This window comes from Lampris incognitus, chromosome 7, assembly GCF_029633865.1.
Source record: "Lampris incognitus isolate fLamInc1 chromosome 7, fLamInc1.hap2, whole genome shotgun sequence".
In the NCBI taxonomy this organism is placed as follows: domain Eukaryota; kingdom Metazoa; phylum Chordata; class Actinopteri; order Lampriformes; family Lampridae; genus Lampris; species Lampris incognitus.
In genome coordinates this window covers 60,826,093-60,850,768 of record NC_079217.1, presented here as the reverse complement: position 1 = coordinate 60,850,768, position 24,676 = coordinate 60,826,093, and the positions used below count along the sequence as shown (strand labels likewise).

General features: G+C 46.6%; 1 long non-coding RNA gene across 1 annotated transcript in view; it reads right to left on the bottom strand.

Annotated features, from left to right (window-relative positions):
• Positions 1–10,368: 10,368 nt before the first annotated feature.
• Positions 10,369–24,676, bottom strand: part of LOC130115349 (uncharacterized) — a 29,741-nt gene continuing 15,433 nt past the window's right edge. The window contains exon 3 of the long non-coding RNA XR_008810486.1: positions 10,369–10,467. This is a non-coding gene — a long non-coding RNA (uncharacterized LOC130115349). The remainder of the gene's footprint in view (positions 10,468–24,676) is intronic.

The window sequence follows — 24,676 nt, the reverse complement described above, 5'->3', positions numbered from 1 at the left end:
AACCCCTTCACACAAACTTTGAAGGACACACAAACCCGGAAATGGCCGGAAAGTCTGTCATTTGATGTTTATATCAACGTCGTCTGCAGCCACACATAATTACAACTGCAACGTGTTCGGCGTTATTTTTGTCGTCTCACAATCCAAACGTCTTTTACAACTCTTTAAACTCGTTCCTTAACGCAACATTTTGCGTAAACCCGTCAGTCATCTCGTTATTGTGTCGTTACTAACAGATGAGACGTATCCCCAGTTGTTATAACCATACGTATGATAGTAATCCCATATTATGTAATAGTAATCCCTTACGTATGACAGTAATCCCATAGTGTGTAATAGTAATCCTATACGTATGATAGTAATCCCACAGTGTGTAATGGTAATCCCATACGTATGATAGTAATCCCATAGCGTGTAATAGTAATCCCATACGTAAAATAGTAATCCCATAGTGTGTAATAGTAATCCCATACGTATGATAGTAATCCCATAGTGTGTAATAGTAATCCCATACGTATGATAGTAATCCCACAGTGTGTAATGGTAATCCCATACGTATGATAGTAATCCCACAGTGTAATAGTAATCCCATACGTATGATAGTAATCCCATAGCGTGTAATAGTAATCCCATACGTATGATAGTAATCCCATAGTGTGTAATAGTAATCCCATACGTATGATAGTAATCCTATAGTGTGTAATAGTAATCCCATACGTATGATAGTAATCCCATAGTGTGTAATAGTAATCCCATACGTATGATAGTAATCCCATAGTGTGTAATAGTAATCCCTTACGTATGATAGTAATCCCATAGCGTGTAATAGTAATCCCATACGTATAATAGTAATCCCGCAGCATGTAATCCATTAGAGCCCCGCCCCGTCCACGCAGCGCAACCGGCCGGCGGCCATCTTGTTCCGGAAAGGTAAACACGCCGGTCCCGTCCATGCTGTTCTTTTACTGCTCTGTGTTTGTTTGTTCGGCTGGTCCGGGTACCGTGAGAACGTCTCTGTCTGGTCGTACATACAGAAAAATACACAAAACAATCAGTCATGCGTGTCCATGAAACCTGAGCCCCCCTACAGAGAACCCGAACCCGAACCATTAGAACAACCGAACACTGCGTTCTGTGAGAACATTACCGTCTCATCACGCCAGTTATCCCAAATGATCCAGTTTGACTTCTTTAAGTTTTTAGGATATTGATCACTTTATGATCGTCCCCTTGCTCAAACGACAACTCCCGACTGGCGGGAACCAGCCGTGGCCTTTCCCCCTGATAATGATGTCAACGGTCACCACCGGGAACTTGTGAATATCCCCATGCTCACACCCAATCTCCACCCATGACGCCTCTACCTAGGCCCCAGGCCAAACCAGACTTGGATGGATCAGCGTCTGCGCGCAGCCTGTGTCCACCAAACACTGATATATACTCCCTTGCGTACGTACCAGCACCCCGGATGTCCCTTCCGGACCAGGCGAGGAGGCTGGCGGGCCAACAACCCGGACCACGTGGCCCACCTCCATTAACGGACACTCCCTCTGCCAGTGTCCCAGCTTCCCGCACCGCTCCTGGCCTGATGTTCGAGGCGCCCCCTGTGGGTCTGGGAGAGCCGAGGCTGAAGGGGTAAAAGCGGGGATGCGGTGTAGGGGTTATGGGCTGCTGCGTGGAGATGTGTGTTAGGGTGTGCGGGTGAGCCCCGGGCTGGTCTTCACGGGGCCGAGATTAGGTGGACTGGAAGGGCGCGGTGGTCCTCCGCCCGGGTTACGGCCCTATCCAGGTCGTCTGGACGGTGGCAGTGGACCCGGTCGGCAGTTGCAGGGGGCAGGCAGGCGATGAACTGCTCCAATGCCACTAGCTTGATGAAGTCATGCAGGCCTGGTTGCAGCCATCATGGAGCTGCCACGCTACAGTGAGGGGACATGCCGGCGTCCTCCGGGGCGAGCGTCTTGAACCAGCGCCAATGTCCCTCTGGCATGAGCCCCACCCAGTCCAGGATGGCCCGCCGGATAGAAGGGTAGTTCTCATGGGAGGACGCCAGGAGGTTGTGCACGGCGGCTGGCGGCTCCCACAGCCTCTTCCTCCTCCACGCTGCGCTCCCCAAGATGGCTAGAAAAGCCTCAGGGCTGTCGACGAATGTCCTATTAGGGAGGGAGATCTGGGGCCAAGGAGACGGGAGAGCGTCCAGCTCACCCCCACGGGCAGCTGGAAGGCAGCGGAGCAGCTCTCTCAGCAAAGCCCCGTCTTCTGCCCCTGCTGGACTTGTGTGTTGTTGCTGCATTTCAGCGAGACGGTGGAAGGGTCACCTGTACTCACCTGTACTCACCTCTACTCACCTGTACTCACCTCTACTCACCTCTACTCACCTGTACTCACCTCTACTCACCTGTACTCACCTGTACTCACCTCTACTCACCTCAACTCACCTGTACTCACCTCTATTCACCTGTACTCACCTCTACTCACCTGTACTCACCTCTACTCACCTGTACTCACCTCTACTCACATGTACTCACCTGTACTTACCTCTACTCACCTGTACTCACCTGTACTCACCTGTACTCACCTCTACTCACCTCTACTCACCTCTATTCACCTGTACTCACCTCTACTCACCTGTACTCACCTGTACTCACCTATACTCACCTGTACTCACCTCTACTCACCTGTACTCACCTGTACTCACCTCTACTCACCTGTACTCACCTCTACTCACCTGTACTCACCTCTACTCACATGTACTCACCTGTACTTACCTCTACTCACCTGTACTCACCTGTACTCAACTGTACTCACCTCTACTCACCTGTAATCACCTCTACTCACCTGTACTCACCTGTACACTGACGCAAGACTGTTGCCATGAGGGTTCAAGGTGGATGGACGACTTACTCTGACACTGGTTCAGTGTAAAACGTGTGCTGCACCTTCTGCCCTGGCCGACGCTCAGTGGGTTCGGAGACTCCTCCATCTTACTCGTCTCTGTCCGTTTCTATGGAGACTTCCGTCTCTCCATCCTGCGTTTCGCCGTGACGGGAGTGTCAGCGTGTCAGTCCAGGACGCCGCCTCACTGCGGGACTTCAGAGCAGCTTGTTAGTTGGCACACTGGAGGCTGATCACCGATCAGCCTCAGTCTCGCATCGGGTCTCCCGCGACCAACACCCCTCCCCTCTCGGCTTGCAGCCGGGGCTAAAACACACCCCACTACCGCAGCATGGTACACACACAACAGTACCTCTCACACAGTACTACAGTACACATGGTACACACACAGCAGTACCTCTCACACAGTACTACAGTACACATGGTACACACACAGCAGTACCTCTCACACAGTACCACAGTACACATGGTACACACACAGCAGTACCTCTCACACAGTACCACAGTACACATGGTACACACACAACAGTACCTCTCACACAGTACCACAGTACACATGGTACACACACAGCAGTACCTCTCACACAGTACCACAGTACACATGGTACACACACAGCAGTACCTCTCACACAGTACTACAGTACACATGGTAAGCACACAACAGTACCTCTCACACAGTACCACAGTACACATGGTACACACACAACAGTACCTCTCACACAGTACCACAGTACACATGGTACACACACAACAGTACCTCTCACATAGTACCACAGTACACATGGTACACACACAACAGTACCTCTCACACAGTACCATAGTACACATGGTACACACACAACAGTACCTCTCACACAGTACCACAGTACACATGGTACACACACAACAGTACCTCTCACACAGTACCACAGTACACACACAACAGTACCTCTCACACAGTACCACAGTACACATGGTACACAGACAACAGTACCTCTCACACAGTACCACAGTACACATGGTACACAGACAACAGTACCTCTCACACAGTACCACAGTACACATGGTACACAGACAACAGTACCTCTCACACAGTACCACAGTACACATGCTACACGCACAACAGTACCTCTCACACAGTACCACAGTACACATGGTACACACACAACAGTACCTCTCACACAGTACCACAGTACACATGGTACACACACAACAGTACCTCTCACACAGTACCACAGTACACATGGTACACACACAACAGTACCTCTCACACAGTACCACAGTACACATGGTACACACACAACAGTACCTCTCACACAGTACCATAGTACACATGGTACACACACAACAGTACCTCTCACACAGTACCATAGTACACATGGTACACACACAACAGTACCTCTTACACAGTACCACAGTACACATGGTACACACACAGTACCTCTCACACAGTACCACAGTATACATGGTACACACACAGCAGTACCTCTCACACAGTACTACAGTACACATGGTACACACACAACAGTACCTCTTACACAGTACCACAGTACACATGGTACACACACAGTACCTCTCACACAGTACCACAGTACACATGGTACACACACAACAGTACCTCTCACACAGTACCATAGTACACATGGTACACACACAACAGTACCTCTCACACAGTACCACAGTACACATGGTACACAGACAACAGTACCTCTCACACAGTACCACAGTACAGATGGTACACACACAACAGTACCTCTCACACAGTACCACAGTACACATGGTACACACACAACAGTACCTCTCACACAGTACCACAGTACACATGGTACACGCACAGCAGTACCTCTCACACAGTACCACAGTACACATGGTACACGCACAACAGTACCTCTCACACAGTACCACAGTACACATGGTACACGCACAACAGTACCTCTCACACAGTACCACAGTACACATGGTACACACACAACAGTACATCTCACACAGTACCACAGTACACATGGTACACACACAACAGTACCTCTCACACAGTACCACAGTACACATGGTACACAGACAACAGTACCTCTCACACAGTACCACAGTACACATGGTACACACACAACAGTACCTCTCACACAGTACCACAGTACACATGGTACACACACAACAGTACCTCTCACAGAGTACCACAGTACACATGGTACACAGACAACAGTACCTCTCACACAGTACCACAGTACACATGGTACACAGACAACAGTACCTCTCACACAGTACCACAGTACACATGGTACACAGACAACAGCACCTCTCACACAGTACCACAGTACACATGGTACACAGACAACAGTACCTCTCACACAGTACCACAGTACATATGGTACACAGACAACAGTACCTCTCACATAGTACCACAGTACACATGGTACACAGACAACAGCACCTCTCACACAGTACCACAGTACACATGGTACACAGACAACAGTACCTCTCACATAGTACCACAGTACACATGGTACACAGACAACAGTACCTCTCACACAGTACCACAGTACACATGGTACACACACAACAGTACCTCTCACATATTACCACAGTGCACATGGTACACACACAACAGTACCTCTCACATAGTACCACAGTACACATGGTACACACACAACAGTACCTCTCACACAGTACCACAGTACACATGGTACACAGACAACAGTACCTCTCACACAGTACCACAGTACACATGGTACACAGACAACAGTACCTTTCACATAGTACCACAGTACACATGGTACACAGACAACAGTACCTCTCACATAGTACCACAGTATATACTGATACACATAGTACACAGACAACAGTATCTCTAACATAGTACCACAGTACACATGGTACACATAGTATACAGACAACAGTACCTCTAACATAATACCACAGTACACATGGTACACAGACAACAGTACATCTCACATAGTACCACAGTACATACCGATACACATAGTACAGAGACAACAGTATCTCTAACATAGTACCACAGTACACATAGTACACAGACAACAGTACCGCTAATATAGTACCACAGTACACATGGTACACAGACAACAGTACCTCCAACAGACTAAAATAGTACCACAGTACATACTGATACGCATAGTACACAGACAACAGTACCTCTAACATAGTACCACAGTACATAATGATACACATGGTACACAGACACACACACGCCTTCGAAACGAATAAAACACAGGTTAATACAAAGATAGTATAAATCTATGATTCACTATCTCCATATTCAAATGTGAGGCTGCACCCTAGATGACGACACTATTTGGTGCTCTATAGTGTCCCTAGATGACGACACTATTTGGTGCTCTATAGTGTCCCTAGATGACGACACTATTTGGTGCTCTATAGTGTCCCTAGATGACACTATTTGGTGCTCTATAGTGTCCCTAGATGACGACACTATTTGGTGCCCTGTAGTGTCCGTAGATGACGTCACTAGTTGGTGCTCTATAGTGTCCCTAGATGACAACACTATTTGGTGCTCTATAGTGTCCCTAGATGACGACACTATTTGGTGCCCTGTGGTGTCCCTAGATGACGTCAATATTTGGTGCTATAGTGTTCCTAGAATGACGACACTATTTGGTGCTCTATAGTGTTCCTAGAATGACGACACTATTTGGTGCTCTATAGTGTCCCTAGATGACGACACTATTTGGTGCCCTGTAGTGTCCCTAGATGACAACATTATTTGGTGCTCCATAGTGTCCCTAGATGACGACACTATTTGGTGCTCTATACTGTTCCTTGATGACGACACTATTTGGTGCTCTGTAGTGTCCCTAGATGACGACACTATTTGGTGCCCTGTAGTGTCCCTAGATGACGTCACTAGTTGGTGCTCTATAGTGTCCCTAGATGACAACACTATTTGGTGCTCTATAGTGTCCCTAGATGACGACACTATTTGGTGCCATGTGGTGTCCCTAGATGACGTCAATATTTGGTGCTATAGTGTTCCTAGAATGACGACACTATTTGGTGCTCTATAGTGTCCCTAGATGACGACACTATTTGGTGCCCTGTAGTGTCCCTAGATGACAACACTATTTGGTGCTCCATAGTGTCCCTAGATGACACTGTTTGGTGCTCTATACTGTTCCTTGATGACGACACTATTTGGTGCTCTGTAGTGTCCCTAGATGACGACACTATTTGGTGCCCTGTAGTGTCCCTAGATGACACTATTTGGTGCTCTATAGTGTTCCTAGATGACACCAATATTTGGTGCTCTATAGTGTCCCTAGATGAGGACACTATTCGGTGCTATATAGTGTCACTAGATGTCGACATTATTTGGTGCTATATAGTGTCCCTAGATGAGGACACTATTTGGTGCTATATGGTGTCCCTAGATGAGGACACTATTTGGTGCTATATGGTGTCCCTAGATGACGACACTATTTGGTGCTCTATAGTGTCCCTTGGCAAGATTTTCTGTTGTTCGGTGGTACAGCATAGCTGAGACGGCCGCAGAAGAATCCTTTTGCTTTTTGCCAGAACTGATGCCGAGTTAACGAACAGAGCTGCTGGTTTCCAGAACCGCTGCCAAGTTGACTGAGAGGAACCGCCATGGTTTACCCTTTCCGGGTACTGACAGCTGGGTAGCCTGTGCCCGGGGATTTGAATTCAGAGTTACCTTCTCCTAGCCTTTGCCTAAAGAGGCATCAACCCACAAGGCAGCAGGTGGATTTGTAATCAGAGTTCCCTTCTCCTATCCCAATGTGTTGGCTGGACTGGGCACCATGGGAAGTACCATACAGGCATGCAGGAGGACCAGGTCTATCAGTAGGGACGTCGTCCTTAGCCAAAGGGTCCTTGCTGAGGTAAGGTGCTACCCCTCTAAAGCCTGTAGTTGCAGTTTAGCATCTTACCCAGGACATGGTACACAGACAACAGTATCTGTAATAGACTTACATAGTACCACAGTACATACTGATACACATAGTACAAACAGACAACAGTATCTCTAATAGACTAACATAGTACCACAGTCCATACTGGTACACATAGTACACAGTACTATGTGTATCAGTACATAGTACACAGTATCTCTCATAGACTAACATAGATAGTCATCAACATCAAGGGTCCCTCGAAGCTCGATGACTGTCCTCTCCATTAGGATTCCCGTTATGGAGGACGTCTGTGCGTGACCTTAACGTGGGGAGACTGGTGCACAGACAGCCACCACACGGTCCTTGACAGATCTGGGTCAGGATCTGGTGGCATGGAGTCCAAGATGACTGGGGGCCCATTTCTGCTGCAGCCTTCATCCACATTCCCAGCCACTGTGATGCTTCCCTAAAGTCAGCCATCATCCTCCGCCTCATCCACCGTTGAGGTCTTGGTTGGGTTGCACTTTGTCGGGGACCTCCCCCTTGACCTTACCGCTATGGGTGACCCTACCAGGAGCATAGCTCAAGATGGCATTGCTCTCAGGATGCCTGGACCATGCAAGCTTCTCCACCACAAGCTGACAATTCATGGAGAAGACTAACATAGTACCACAATAACATAGTACCACAATACATACTGATACACATGGTGCACAGACAACATACACACATTTTTACATATGCTTGTTGGTCATACCTTGAACCAAGTCGTCTGTTATGCATTTCTCAACTTGTAATACCTAATTGCCCCACTGGGGTAAGTAAAGGTTCATTAAATATTCATTCAACCCTCTTTAGCTCTGGTTTGCCACTGCTATTTATATTCAAAACATGAAAAGAAAGAAAGCCACTTTATTCTTGTCATTGTACAGTTGTTCGGTTACAAAGTATATCAAAAATAAAAACAAAACATGCGAAAGTAAGTCAAAAATGTGGGGGAAAAAAACCCAGTCTACAAGTTTGGTCGCATCTGTCGGTTGAAAATGAGGAATATTGACAGGCACAGTTGGAACAACAACAGTCATCATGTTCATCATCACTGAACAGCATGTCCATAGAGAATGTGGTGCAATGTGAAACTGGAACAGATCAGTACTTCATTGCCTGAAATAGCAAGCAAATGCGGAAACATGAGATGCCAAGTCGTTGTGGACCAAACAGGATAATTATGTCGCTTGCTTACAATAACCCCAGTTATTGTTTTAGTGATCAGATAATTCTCACGAGAAAATAAACCCGGAGGGGGTAAACCACCCAATGACAAACAGCTGGAGTCCTGGCTGCAGGAAAAAGTGTAATGGACCCAGTGTTTTGTAAACAGGGATGATGTCTGGGGCTGTTTATTTGCACTGGGCTGGAGGGTCTACGTCCAGCGTTCTCCCTCAGTGACGTCCGTGCCTACTTGTTTACACTGTCTGGGCACGTTCTGGCAAAGTGAGTTTTATACTGGACATTCGCAAGATTCTAAATGGTTCTGATGGTAGTGGCATGGCCGGATTAACCCACCAGGGGGCCCCGGGGCGTTCATTGCCCCCTCCCCGTCAGATCGGCTACACAAACAATACTAAACATTGTTAAATGTAAAGCTAATGCAAATACCCTCTGAAGCATCAATGGAGACCTTGTAGCTTGGGGCCCGGAATCAGTAGAGACTGTAGCTTGGGGCCCCCGCATCAATAGAGACTTTGTAGCTTGGGGCCTTGAATCAGTAGAGACTGTAGCTTGGGGCCCCCGCATCAATAGAGACTTTGTAGCTTGGGACCCTGCATTAGTAGAGACTATAGCTTGGGGCCCCCGCATCAATAGAGACTTTGTAGCTTGGGACCCTGCATTAGTAGAGACTGTAGCTTGGGGCCCCGCATCAATAGAGACTTTGTAGCTTAGGGCCTTGAATCAGTAGAGACTGTAGCTTGGGGCCCCCGCATCAATAGAGACTTTGTAGCTTGGGACCCTGCATTAGTAGAGATTGTAGCTTGGGCCCCCCGCATCAATAGAGACTTTGTAGCTTGGGACCCTGCATTAGTAGAGACTGTAGCTTGGGGCCCCGCATCAATAGAGACTTTGTAGCTTGGGACCCTGCATTAGTAGAGACTGTAGCTTGGGGCCCCGCATCAATAGAGACTTTGTAGCTTGGGACCCTGCATTAGTAGAGACTGTAGCTTGGGGCCCCGCATCAATAGAGACTTTGTAGCTTGGGACCCTGCATTAGTAGAGACTGTAGCTTGGGCCCCCCGCATCAATCGAGACTAGCTTGGGCCCTGCATCGCGACACAGCGTTGGAACAAATGTCCCTTGTAGGGTATGATTGGGGATCTCTACTATACGCGAACACAATACTGCTGACCTTTTGGGGCCCCTCGTGGTCTGGGGCTCCAGGGCACTTGCCCGGCATGCCCGGTCCGTAATCCAGCCTTGGATAGTGGTATCTAAATGGTTTTTGAGTCGTCATGTCGCAGAGCTTACAGTATGTTGAGGAACTGTTGCATCACTTGGTCATAGTGTCATAGGCTTATCGTAATCCATTAATAGAATTTAATTAACTCACATGGTTTAAAAGGTTTTTCTGGTTTACAATGGTGATGGACAGGTTGACGGACGAGATCAGGCAGGAGTCTCCGTGGACTATGGTGTTTGCAGATGACACTGTGATCTGTAACGAGAGTAGGGTGCAGGTTGAAGAGAGCCTGGAGAGGTGGAGGTATGCACTGGAGAGAAGAGGAATGAAAGTCAGAAGGAGCAAGACGGTATACATATGTGTGAATGAGAAGGAGGACAGTGCAATGGTCAGGATGCAAGGAGTAGAGGTGATGAAGGCGTATGAGTTTAAATACTTGGGGTCAACTGTCCAAAGTAATGGGTAGTGCAGAAGAGGGGTGAAGAAGATAGTGCACGCAGGGTGGAGTGGACGGAGAAGAGTGTCAGGAGGGATTTGTGACAGAAGGGTACCAGCAAGAGTTAAAGGGAAGGTTTACAAGATGGTAGTGAGACCAGCTATGTTGTATGGTTTGGAGACAGTGGCACTGATGAGAAGACAGGAGGTGGAGCTGGAGGTGGCAGAGTTGAAGATGATAAGATTTCCATTGGGAGTGACGAAGAAGGACAGGATTAGGAACGAGTATATTAGAGGGACAGCTCAGGTTGGACGGTTTGGAGACAAAGCAAGAGAGGCAAGATTGAGATGGTTTGGACATGTGTGGAGGAGAGACGCTGGGTATACTGGGAGAAGGATGCTGAATATGGAGCTGCCAGGGAAGAGGACAAGGGAAGACCAAAGAGGAGGTTCATGGATATGGGGAGGGAAGACATGCAGGTGGCTGGTGTGCCAGAGGAAGATGCAGAGGACAGGAAGAAATCGAAATGGACGATCCGCTGTGGCGCCCCCTAACGGCAGCAGCCGAAAGTAGTAGCAGTAGATACGGTTTAAAAGTTTTTTGAGGTGGATTCACGGTGAGAAATGACACCCGGCCCTGTTTGTTGTTCAAGTTTTATTTGTTCCTTGGCAGGCGTGCAACTCCTTCTCTTCCAGACCCCCCCCCCCAAAAAAAATGGCTTCATCCTCATTCAGCTCACCCAGAAAGCTGCAGTCTTCATGTCTTCAACCTCTCCACATCTCCTCCCCCCATCGTCTGCTGGATAACTTCTACAGAGAGGAGTTCCCAGCACCACACTTACCACATCCTCCTCCAAATAAACTGAGCTATCATCATTATCGCCATTCAAATGTTGGAGGAATTTAAAGAAAGCTTGAAAAAAGGGGGACACGCCAAACAGGTGTGCTTCCTTCAATTGGTGTCAAGCAAATAAATGATCTCGGTGAGGTGCGGCAAGACCACTGCAGCCCTGAAAACTGCAAATTGACATTGAAATTTCAAATCCAATTTCCTCTTAATCACATATGTCATTAATCGATCGACGTGGCTATTAGTGATTTAAAGAACATTTTTTATCATATTTGGCCAAATCTCTTTCTACATCCCGACAGCATCAAGTAACTAGATGGCCTGAGACATAAACCCGGTCTCCGTGGCTCTGCTAGATGCTGTAAACAGAGACAGAGCGTTTTCTCTGCGCCCGCTCATCGTCAGCCAATCAGGAGAGCTCTATGCCAACCAGCATCTCCATTGGTCAGTACTTGCTGTCAGTCGTGTTCACGAGGCTCTAGGGCAGACGTGAGGGGGGGGATCTTTTGCAGGATGTTTTCAAAATATAGCTCGCCCTTAGCTACCACCCAGGATTGCTTACTGACACTTAAATTCATAAGCTATGATGCATGCCCCCCCCCCCCTGTCTCGCTCTCCCTCCCTCCATTCTGTACTTTCTGTCTGGCTTACTTAGCTTGTCAAATGAAAGAAAAATTAAATAGATAAAGAGGAAATGTCAAAAACAAGCTGACCGAAACGTTGCTAGCGAAGCTTCCGGTCACACGGCCTCTTTTCTGAGATCAGTTCATTGTGTTGGATGAGCAGCATTCAGATGGGTTCCTATGCAATGCTCCTAACTCAGGCAGTCTGTGTCATAGCTGTCCATGTCACTGACCGGGGGCCGTGTATTACTGCATATCCATATCTGTATGATGAAGGGGTGGGGGGGGGGTCAATGGCAACTCTTGAAGGGGAAAGCTGAGCGGCTAGGCTCGGTTACACCGCTGCCAGAGCTGCAGCTTGCCATCCGGCACGCCAGCCTGTTCTAGCAGCCACGACAGCAGTGGTAACTTCTATAGCTGTCATCACTTGAAGGTCCCTGTATTGATTATTTGTCAACGAAAATTATTATTGTCATTTTCATCTGTAACATGGCCACTGCAGTCTTTCCCAGCAGGCGCTGGACAGACGGCAAGCAGATGCTAGTTCAGCTCACACACGCGCAATCAACCACTTTCTCACTTAGCTGACAATTTTATCCAAAGCAGCTAGCAGAGAGATTCATATGTCAACCTAACAGGCCTGTTAGGTCATTGACTCGTAGTCGTAACCAAGAGGTATGTCATGTCAAGTGCAAATAGCCTAAGATAGGTTGATCCCCGTGTTACCTCCGGCTTGGTCGGGTGTATCTACAGACACAGTTGGCCATGTCTGTAGGTGGGAAGCCGGATGTGGGTATGTGTCCTGGTCGCTGCACTAGCGCCTCCTCTGGTCGGTCGGGGCGCCTGTTCGGGGGGGGGACTGGGGGGGAATAGCGTGATCCTCCCACGCGCCACGTCCCCCTGGTGAAACCCCTCACTGTCAGGTGACAAGAAGCGGCTGGCGACTCCACATGCATCGGAGGAGGCACGTGGTAGTCTGCAGCCCTCCCCGGATCAGCAGAGGGGGGTGGAGCAACGACCGGGACGGTTCGGAAGAGTGGGGTAATTGGCCGGGTACAATTGGGGAGGGAAAAGGGGGGGGGTAAAAAAAAGAAAAAAGAAAATAGGTTGATCACCAACACTGATATATGTAAATGAAGTAGGTAATTCAAATTACAAATTAAAAAATACACGTTTTTTGTAGTTTTGTTTGATCTTTACAACCTGGATGTTGTTTTTCCCATCATGCACATCAGAGATATCATTTTACTGACAGGGTCATGTTGTAGATTTTGGATGTGGACCACTGCTGGACTCAGCTTTACAGCGGTGTCTTGTGGGACAGGTGAACAGGAGTGTTAAATGTGTCCTTTAAACAACAACCCCCCCCTCCCCTTAGTGTCTCAGTCAGACTGTCCAAGATCTATGACTTCTCTGTGGTGCTGGCCGGCTAGTTTATGGATGCTACTGTAACCGGTTATTTTCTTGCCCGGTGCGGGATTCGATACGGGGTGTACTGCACCACAAGGCGACATCACTAACCGCTCGGATAAAGGGTAGCTAACGGGTCTTATTACTAGTTTACACTACTACTACCTACGGTTGTCGTTCGGCTTGATGGCGGGCTGAGCAGCGTAACTTGTCGTGGCTCTGCTTCCTTATAGCCCGAAGTTATAAGATGAGACGATTGTATCGACATCAAACGGCTGGACTTCAAGCTGGTAAAATGCCAAATTCAAAGAAACCAGTTGAGGGTCGCCCCTCGAGTTCTACAGCTCCCCTCAATCTTCTTGAAAACATAGGACACGACTACTGCATGGAGGCAGACCCGAACGCTACCTGCAGCAAGAGGGAACGGGAACAAGACTCTCCACCAAATACTCTAGTGATATCTCCAAAAAAGCCATCTTGGAAGCCATAAAATCCTTAGGTACGAGAGTGGGTGGAGATTAAGGACCAGCTGAATCGCAACAGCACCATGAATGATAGCGAACCTGGCGAAGATCACGAAGTCAACTCGGAAGACCTCGCCGAATGTAAGAGAAACATCAAGGTGATGGAAAACGACATCGACCAGCTTCGGAAAGAGAATAGTGAGGTAAAAATGAAGGCGAGGGAGCAAGGCCGATACAGGAGAAGGTGGTGTCTGAGGATTAAAGGATGGAAGGAGAAAACGCTGGAAAACATCGGAGCAGAGACAACCCAGGTCCTGAAAAGCATTGCTCCTGACATGGATTCCAAGTTGGAGGTTGCAGTTGATGTGGTGCATCGTGTCGGAAGGTAAGGGATTGCCAAACATCGCCAAATTATTATCTTGTTCGCCATGCGTAATGTGAGGGACGAGATTTGGAAACGCACTAAAGACTCTCCCGTGTGTAAGGAGGCCGGAGTGCGTCTCGCAGAGGATCTGACCCGCGAGGACTTGATGGAGAGACCACTTCTCTGGCCCCAGATCGAGAAGGCAAGACAGGCCAGTAAGGTTGCATACTTCAGGGGCCTATTTGCCTACACTGAAGGTCGCAGGATCACAGCTTAAAGAAGAGTCAGGGGGACAATTCACGATAATCATCGTCAAGGCGCCATTTCGTCATTCTGCTCGTCATGCGCATTGAGAGGAAAGAGTTCTGGAGACACACCTGAAGCTCCTTCGCCTTGATGGGAGGACGCAGGTTTACAGTATGAATTACACCCACTGTCCGTTATTAGATAGTCAGAATTACATCAGGTGTCACTGACTCATTTTTTCGGAAGTTTCATTCGCTTTTATTCACACAATACAATCCATCTGTTGTGATATCTACTTTCGTTCAGTAGAGTTGTTCAATGTTATTGTTGAATACTCATGTTTCTTTTTGTTCCTTAAATACCCGGGGTCTAAAGGACAATGTTAAAAGAAAAGCCTTATTTCTTTTCTGTAAAGGGCAAATGTTTACCTGTTTCTTTCTTCAAGAGACTCACTCATGCGTCGCTGACGCCACTTTCTGGTCTAATCAGTGGGGTGACTATGTTATTCACTCTCTTGTCTAATCAGTGGGATGACTCTATGTTATTCACTTTCTGGTCTAATTAGTGGGGTGACTCTATGTTATTCACTTTCTGGTCTAATCAGTGGGGTGACTCTTCACCTTCTGGTCTAATCAGTGGGGTGACTCTGTTATTCACCCTCTGGTCTAATCAGTGGGGTGACTCTATGTTATTCACCTTCTGGTCTAATCAGTGGGGTGACTATGTTATTCACTTTCTGGTCTAATCAGTGGGGTGACTCTATGTTATTCACTTTCTGGTCTAATCAGTGGGGTGACTCTGTTATTCACTTTCTGGTCTAGTCAGTGGGGTGACTATGTTATTCACTCTCTGGTCTAATCAGTGGGGTGACTCTATGTTATTCACTCTCTGGTCTAGTCAGTGGAGTGACTCTATGTTATTCAGTCATGGATCCAACCGTTCTGGAGGAGTTGCAATCTGTTTTAATAATTTTCCTGGTAAAGTTGTCACACATAGCGCTGATACTAATGGGCACTGGTTAGCTGTAGTGTTGGGTATAGACCATTTATTTGTTATTTTAGTCAAAATATATGGGTATAATAATAACAAAGAAAACAGTAAACTTCTTTAGAAAATCACGGAGGTTATAGTTGAATTGAAATCGTCCTTCTCTCCTGACTATCTGTTAGTAGGTGGCGACTTTAATTTAGCGCCCGATGAGTGGCTTGATAGGTGGCCATCCAATTATGCTAATTTTCATTACAACCCAGCTATTTCACAATTTATCATTGACAACAATTTGCTTGATATTTGGAGAAATTTAAATCCCAACGTTAAACAGTTCTCTTGGATTAAACCTGATGCAAGCAGCAAGTCGAGAATTGATTTTTGGCTTGGTACAGAGGCAGTGAAGAGAGCTCCATTTATTTCTGCCATCGCACAGGCCCCCTTAACTGACCGTTGTTTAGTCTCGGGAGTTTTGAATCCAGTCATGAAGCCTCTAAACTCCAAAGGCTATCGGAAGTTTAATGATGATCTGTAGAAAAATGAGGCATACTGTGCTAATATTAGACGACTGATTTCTGAAATTAAAAGTGATGTTCAACTCTACTCTAACTGCAGCAAATGGGAGTTTCTGAAGTACAAGACTCGGGAGCACTCTATTGGCTTTAGTAAAAATCTGTGCAGACAAAACAGAGAGTATGGATGTACATTGCTTAATGACATCTGCTTGTGCACTTATAATAATCAGGACAATAACAACTGTAATGAACATAGTGACAATCTTGTTACTTTGCAGTCTATGTTAGATGTGCTTTACATTAAAAAAAGCCCAAGGAGCATATGTGAGATCTCGGCCCAGGTGGATGGAAGAAGGCGAACGAAATTCGGCTTACTTCTTTCAACTTGAAAAAAGAAGACAGGTAAAAAAACACAATAAATAAGCTTATTATTAATGGGTCTGAATCCTCTGAGCCAAAGGATATAGCAAATGAGGTATTTAATTTCTATAAGTCACTGTATTCCTCTTCGTTTTCTGACTCTTGTTCTATGCAGTTTTTTTGACAAGGTTAAAGGTCACCTGCCTAGCACTGAACAACCCTTCAACGATTTATGTGATTCAGACGTTCTTATGGAAGAATTGGATTATGTTATACGAAAAATGGCTACAGGTAAATCTCCTGGCTCTGATGGTCTTACTACAAATTTTTTCAAATGTTTTTGGTCAGATATTAGAGAATTATTACTAAATGCAACAAAGGACTGCATAGAAAGACAGGAACTGACCCCAACTATGAACCAAGGGGTAATAATTTTGATCCCTAAACCGGGGGAAGATAAAGGTATTCTGGATAATTTCAGGCCTATCACTTTGCTAAATACAGACTATAGGATTCTGTCAGGAGTGTTAGCTGCCAGACTGAAAGAAGGTATAACACAAACAATTAGTGAAGCACAGTCTGGTTTTATCAAGGGAAGATCTATTCACAATAACATCTGTCTGGTTCTGGACCTACTAGATTACAGTGATTTAGTTGAAGATGATGGATTCTTACTGTTTCTAGATTTTCATAAAGCTTTGAATCTGTTGAGCGGCCTTTCATCTTACAAGCCCTACATCATTTTTGTTTTGGAGAAAGGTTTGTTGGTGTGATAAAGCATGTTATACAAGGATATAAACAATTGCATGTCCTTACCTGGTGGTACCTGCCCAAGATTTGGTGTTAAGAGAGGCATTAGACAAGGCTGTGGCAGCTCCCCACTGTTATTCATTGTTGTAGCAGAATTCCTTTCCATTCTAATTAAAAATGATAACATTGAGGGCCTAGAGGCCTTGGGCAACAAGTTATTGATAAGCCAACTTGCGGATGACACCACACTTTTCTTAAAAAATGCCCCCCAGATCCTCATGGCCCTTAAATCAGTTGATCTCTTTACTACAGCATCAGTTTTGACTCCGAATATAAGCAAATGTGAACTTCTGGCGATGCATGAGCTTCATTCTAGCTCTTTATTTGGTGTCTCTGTTAAAACTGAGGTTAAACATTTAGGAATTAACTTAAGTAAAAACCTTGAATTAAGAGAAGAGACGAATGTTCAGAATAATATTACAAAGTGTAAAGCTATATTAAACAGCTGGTTACAGAGGGACATTACTCTGTTTGGGAGGATTCTTCTCACTAAGATGGTAGAGTCTCTCTAGATTTATTTATCCTGCTTACTCATTGGCTATTTCATCAAGAATGATTAAATCCATAATCCAAACTAATCTCAATTTTATTTGGAAATACAGGTGTCATTATATCAGGAAAAGTGACCACTTGAAAAGTGATAAAAACGGGGGGCTGAATGCCATTGATTTTGGCATTATGAATGGTATGATTAAACTGAAGTAGCTAAAAGCCTTTGACATGGATGAGACTGTGTTTTGGCATGCCATTCCTAATGCAATCTTTAAAAAGTTGGGAGGGATGGCCTTTCTGTGGAACTTAGATTTGGAACTGTCCACGATACCATTACATTTATCCGCCTTTCATAAACAAGTTTTGCCATATTGGAAACTCTTGTTTAAACACAACTTTAACCCCCCCCCCACGCAGTTCCAGTTTGGAATAATATATGTGTTCTGTTCAAGGGAAAATTGTGGTGGAAGAAGGATATTTGGTCCATTACACACATCATGGATGACAGAGGCCATCTATTGAATTATGATTTGTGTTTGAAATATAGTTTATCCTCCTGTGTAAAGGTCTATGACATGGTAATAGGTGCGATCGCTATACAACTTAAGATGATGGTTTCACAGTGTCTTATCTACTCTTCTGTCAGCCTCATGCGTCGCCCCTTAATGATTGACAACTTAAAATTTGTCGACAGAACCTGCAATAATCTCTTTATCAGAAACTCTCTGTTGAAGATATGCTATCCTGACCCTTTAAGAAGAAATTATACTTTAGACATGTACTCAAATTTGAATGCCCATTGTAGACCAGTCACTGTGTTATTGCTGATGTTTATTGAGCCACTGCAGACACCGTACTGTGGAACAATTAGTTATACAGGTTACCGGGTGGGGGCCCGCGTGGTGATAGTGCTGGATGCCAGCTACCCGTATGTCGTCTTATTGCATCGTCGTCGTGTTGGGTAATAAACCAGGTTATGAGTACTAACCCTGCGTCATTCATGAGAACACTAAACGTGGTGTCAGAAGCGGAAGATTTTGGAGCTTTCCCGCACATTTTTCCGGCCGATACTTTTTATGTTTTCTAGCGAGGACAACGGAGCCACCTAGCCTGCGGAGCTAATCAGCCAACATGGCGGACGGGTTTCGGCGGCCCCACCCTCTCGTCTTTGATGGTGACATCAGTGAAAACTGGCGGATCTTCGAACAGGAATATGACAAGCCAGCCCGCACCCGTGCCGTGCATACGTCCTCCTCAACTTAGCAGGACCGGAGGCCAATAGGACGCAAATGGTCTTTGGTGTATGCAGCACAAGTGAGAGCACCCGGCGAGGGAGGACAAGTCCTCGTTCCCGCTGAATCCAAGGAGGATCCCGAACGCCTGACAAGAAAGTTTTGGTGAGATATGCAGCCCACGGTCCAACATTACAATGGAAAGACACAAGTTCAACATACGCAATCAGAGGGCTGGTGAGTCCATCGAATCATATGTCAGTGACTTGAGAATAAAAGTTAAAAGCTGTAACTTTGGAGATCTATGTGAAGAGCTCGTTCGGGACAGATTTGTCTGTGGCATAAATAATGACAATCTGAGGAAAGTGCTATTGCGTGAGAGTGACTTGACGCTAGCCAGAGCAGTCTCTGTCAAATACACGAGATGACGGAAGAGCACAGCAAGACACTAGCCTCACAACAGCGTTATGCTGCAAATGTTGATGCAGTCCAACCTAAATTCACGAGAATAAAAAAGCATGATAGAGACAAAGTGGACAATCAATCAGAAAAATATGTCAAACAGAGCATTGACAACTGCAACAACTGTGGAGGCAGTCATGCGGCCAGGAGCGACAAATGCCCAGCTTTTGGTCAACAGTGCAACGCCTGTAACAAATGGAATCACTTTAAAGGATGTTGTAGATCTGTACAACAGGGCCACAACAAGGTAAAATTCAGGAGAGCAAGGGGGATTGTTTTCTGGCTTACAATGACAGATGACATCGACAAAGAAATATGGTCATGCTCGGTGTGTAACAGCACAAAACCACAGCGGCAGAAAGAACCACTCCAGCTGCACCCGGTGCCAGATCTTCCCTGGTCCACTGTAGCAACAGACATCTTTGAGTGGCGTAATCAGCTGTACCTAGTTTTGGTAGACTCATATTCAGGCTGGTATGAGATTGATCTGCTCCGTGATGGTACATCGGCAACAGTTATCACCAAACTCAAAAGACATTTCTCAGTTCATGGGGCACCACGCACACTCATAACTGACAATGGTAGACAGTTCACAAGTCAGCGCTTTAAGGACTTTGCTGCACATTGGGACTTCACTCATGTCACGAGCAGCCCAGAGTATCCTCAATCTAATGGTTTAGCTGAGAGGACTGTTCGCGGTGCAAAACAGCTCATGGAAAAGTCTCATAGAGATGGAAGTGATGTCTTTCTCAATATGTTAAATCTCAGAAATGTACCACGTGACACAAAACTTGGATCCCCTGCACAAAGACTGATGTCAAGGCAAACACGCACCACTTTGGCAGTCTCAAGAAAGCTGCTTGAACCAGAGGTGTACAAGCCACTGGAGGTAAAGGCTCAGCTTCTTAACAAAAGACTGACACAGAAGCTGTACTATGACAGAACAAGCCGACCTCTTCAACCATTGATGGAAGGACAAGTTATCAGAATGCAGACCCCTCAAGGCTACAATCGAACAGGCATGGTAAAGGAGATCTGCAAGGAGCCCAGATCCTATCTCATTCACTCAGAAGGAAAGCTGTACAGGGGAAATAGGCGCCACATTCTGCCGGCTGTCGAGCCTGCTCCAGCACAGCACTACCCAGACGACAGTGAATGTCAGGACAGTGGACATGAACTTAACAACCAGCACACTCCGACAAAAGTGTCACACAACTCGCTGGACACTGAACAGTCACATATGAAAACACCTACAGCTGTGCTACCTGCTAAGACAACTGGAGGTCTGTACACCACACACTACGGTCGTGTCAGCAAGCCAAATCCTAAGTATAAAGATTGAGTCAATTTGTCAGCTCAAAATTTTGAAGGTTATGTCATTTAAGTTAATTCTCTGATTTGCTAAGAGCTGACATTGAGGTCTTTGGGTTTCGTTTCAGGTTTCTTTACATATAAATGACCTCATTTTGTGTTAAAGTATAACTATATGCTTTGCTAAGACAACTATTTTCATATTATTCATTAAGGGCAAATTGTTTTCTTTGCATTTGATAATTCTCACTCTGTGATTATTGAACAGTTATTTAATGTATGTTATTTGAAGGTTTGTTCAATATATGTTATTCAGCAAGTATTGATAATTGACAACATGGTTTTGTTATGGTATGAGCACGAGCTAAGAAAGAGGGTGTAGATCAGTGACTGTGTTATTGCTGATGTTTATTGAGCCACTGCAGACACCGTACTGAGGAACACTCAGCTATACAGGTTACCGGGTGAGGGCCGGCGAAGCGATAGTGCTGGATGCCAGCTACACGTATGTCGTCTTATTGCATCTTCATCGTGTTGGTTAATAACCCTACATCATTCATGAGAACACGAAACACCCATAAAATTAGAAAAAGATACATTTCATTCCCTATTCCTCCCAAAGCCAAAGAGGTTCACTTCAAGATAATTGATATTTAAGATTAAAGTTTAATGTAGTCTGTAATTTCTGCCAACTCTGCAAGACAGACATAGAAACAACGGATCATGTATTTTTCCACTGTAACATTACTTATAAGTTTTGGTATAATTTGTATGTATGGATGGAGTCGAGCATTAGTGCTTTACCGCCATTTCTACTAGTAAGTGTCAAATTTGGAGTGTTTATGGAGGATAGAAATATAGAATCCTTGTTGAATAATGTGATTATTTTGGCAAAATATTTCATACACAAATGTAAATATTGCAAAACGCATCCCTGTTTAGCAGCCTTTAAAACAGAATTAGTAACTTTGTCCAAATTTCTAAAACGTGATCTGTGGTAAATAACACAACTGCGGCTGTACCGAACCTGAACACGTGACTGGCGGGTTTTCTTTATGATATGCAGATGACGGTTGCTTTGATTGGCCAGTTTTGCTGTCAGCGTGACGTGGCATGGTTTTACGCAGTTGGTGCCGCCATCTTTAGTATTTCAAATTGTCGTAAAATAAATGAACAGTGTGTTGCCAGACGGTGTCTGGCTGAACTGTGTTTGAACTGTATTGTGTGTTGTATGGATCGATTCAGGTTAATTAATTCATGGATGCCACAACTGACTCATGTGGACAGACAGTCCCATCAGTCCGAGGTTACGGGTTCAAGTTAAAGGAAAATTCATCAGGCCCATTCATCAGGTGGCGTCCGTGCGGTGATTACCACACGACTCAACAGTACAACGAAACAGTGGTGGATCTAGAGATTTTTTTCCTGGGGTGGCAAAGGGGTGGCAAGACTGTGTCCCAGAGGTGGCAGCTGCCCCCCTTGCCACCCTGTAGATCCGCGCCTGTGAGGGGGAGGGGGGATTCTAAATCTGTTCGAGATGAGTTTGGTGCGGGTCTCATTGACCTTCACCATGCATGTACATAAAATATACTTTAAAAACATATTATCTGATTTATAAATGGGGTGGCAAGACTGTGTCCCAGAGGTGGCAGCTGCCACCCCTTGCCACCCCGTAGATCCGCCCCTGCAACGAAACCGGATCGCTACCCTGTCCCACGCATTCAGGATTTTTCCACCCACCTGGATGGAAAAGTCATCTTTTCCAAAGTGGACCTCGTCCGTGTATACCATCAGGTGCCCGTACAACCGCCGGATGTCCCCACAACGGCGGCGCTCACCCCATTTGGACTGTTGGAGTTCCTGCGCATGCCGCTCGGCCTTAAAGATGCCGCGCAGACATTCCAGCGCCTCGTGGATTCGGTGCTACGGGACCCGCCTTTCGTTTTGCGTCCATCTACGCGACATCCTCGTCGCCAGCACCTCCAAAGCGGAACACCTGTCCCACCTCCGGACTCCTTTCGAGCGGCTCAGCCAGCACGGGCTGATCGTCAGTCCAGCCAAGTGCCAGTTCGGGCTGACCACCATCGAGCTCCTCGGACACCGAGTCACCAAAGACGGGACGGTCCCCCCTCCCGTCAAAGGTGGACGCCATCGTGAACTTCCCGCGACCGCTCACAGTCAAGTCCGCTATACTCTCTCAATAAAACACGTCTTTGGGGGCGTCCGGGTGGCGTAGGGGTCTATTCCGTTGCGTACCAACGTGGGGTCACCGGTTCGAATCCCCGTGTTACCTCCGGCTTGGTCGGGCGTCCCTACAGACACAATTGGCCCTGTCTGCGGGTGGGAAGCCGGATGTGGGTATGTGTCCTGGTCGCTGCACTAGCGCCTCCTCTGGTCGGTTGGGGCGCTTGTTCAGGGGGGGAGGGGGGAATAGCGTGATCCTCCCACGCGCTACGTCCCCCTGGTGAAACCCCTCATTACTACTACTACTTTCGGCTGTTCCCATTAGGGGGTCACCACAGTGGAAACGGATGAAACTCCTCACTGTCAGGTGAAAAGAAGCGGCCGGTGACTCCACATGTGTCGGAGGAGACATGTGGTAGTCTGCAGCCCTCCCCGGATTGGCGGGGGGGGGGGGGTCGGAGCAGAGACCGGGGCAGCTCGGAAGAGCGGGGTAGTCGGCCGACTACATAGGCAAGAGGCAGAAACAACCTTCTTTCAAACCGTTTGCATGTTCTCGCCATGTCCTTGCGTGCGAGTCCGACGGCATGCGGATTTACAGGAATCGAGTCTCTGACCTGCGTGTTTATCTGGTGATGGACGGCTGCCCTGTGTGCGACGTCTGAACTGGTTTAAATGGGACTGGAGAAAGAACGGATGGATCGGAGAACTGACGTGGTCTTTCTCATATGAGAAATCGGGAGGCCGATGGTGTTCATTTTTCACCGAGGTTGGCGCGTGAGGCACCTTTCCCCTGAGATACCGAGGCTGCGGGTGAGACACGTGCATCCTATCCCATCTGTATACCATCCCGCAGTGTGAGTCTTCAGCTGATAGCTAATACAAACTCAAGCCATAACCCGTCATTTACACACACACATACACAAGCAGAAGGCAGCTAGCTGGAACTGGCTACCTAGCCTTAAACAGTACTGCATAGCTCAGTTTGTTTTATTTTAATTTTATTTTTTTAGATAGGCTATTTTATGCAAACTACTTAAATCTTACACTCGCTGCCCTCTATTCGGTCTCTTTCCTCCATACGCGACCACCTGAATGTGCAGTGACCCAGTGGTCCAGTTTCCCAACATCGATCAGTCACATTTCGAAGTGATCTATTCCAACATCTGTTTTAACGTTCAAGATCTCCAGACTCCCCCCCCCCCCAACACACACACACACACACACTTGTGATGTACTCGTGATGGCCCTTATTTTACTACATTCCTTCCATAGCCCTTAACCCTAGCCTTAAACATCAGAACTACATTCCTAGCCTCAACCCTTACCCTGGCCCTAACCTGATCCTGCTGCTCACCTTCACCATAAACCCAAGGCCTTACCCTAAGATAGACCCTTAAAGAAGTAAGAACTGAACAAAATGTCCTCACTTTGCTGACCAAGAAAACACACGCACATGTATACAGTTCTGACTGACCCAACATTGACACAGCTGGAGTCACCCTCTGCGTCCATGGCGGCCCTCAGCACACAGGAAGTGCCACTGACAGGAAGTGGTCTGGCCTTACGCCTTAGGGCTTGCTTCCCAGTTCCGTCTTTCAGCCAACCAATCAGATTGAGATTCACACACAGGAAAAGGCTACTCGCTGAGTGGACTGCCGGGAAACATCTGCAGGGAGGGCCAGTGGACGCATTTCATTAAAGCGAGCCCAAGACGGCGCT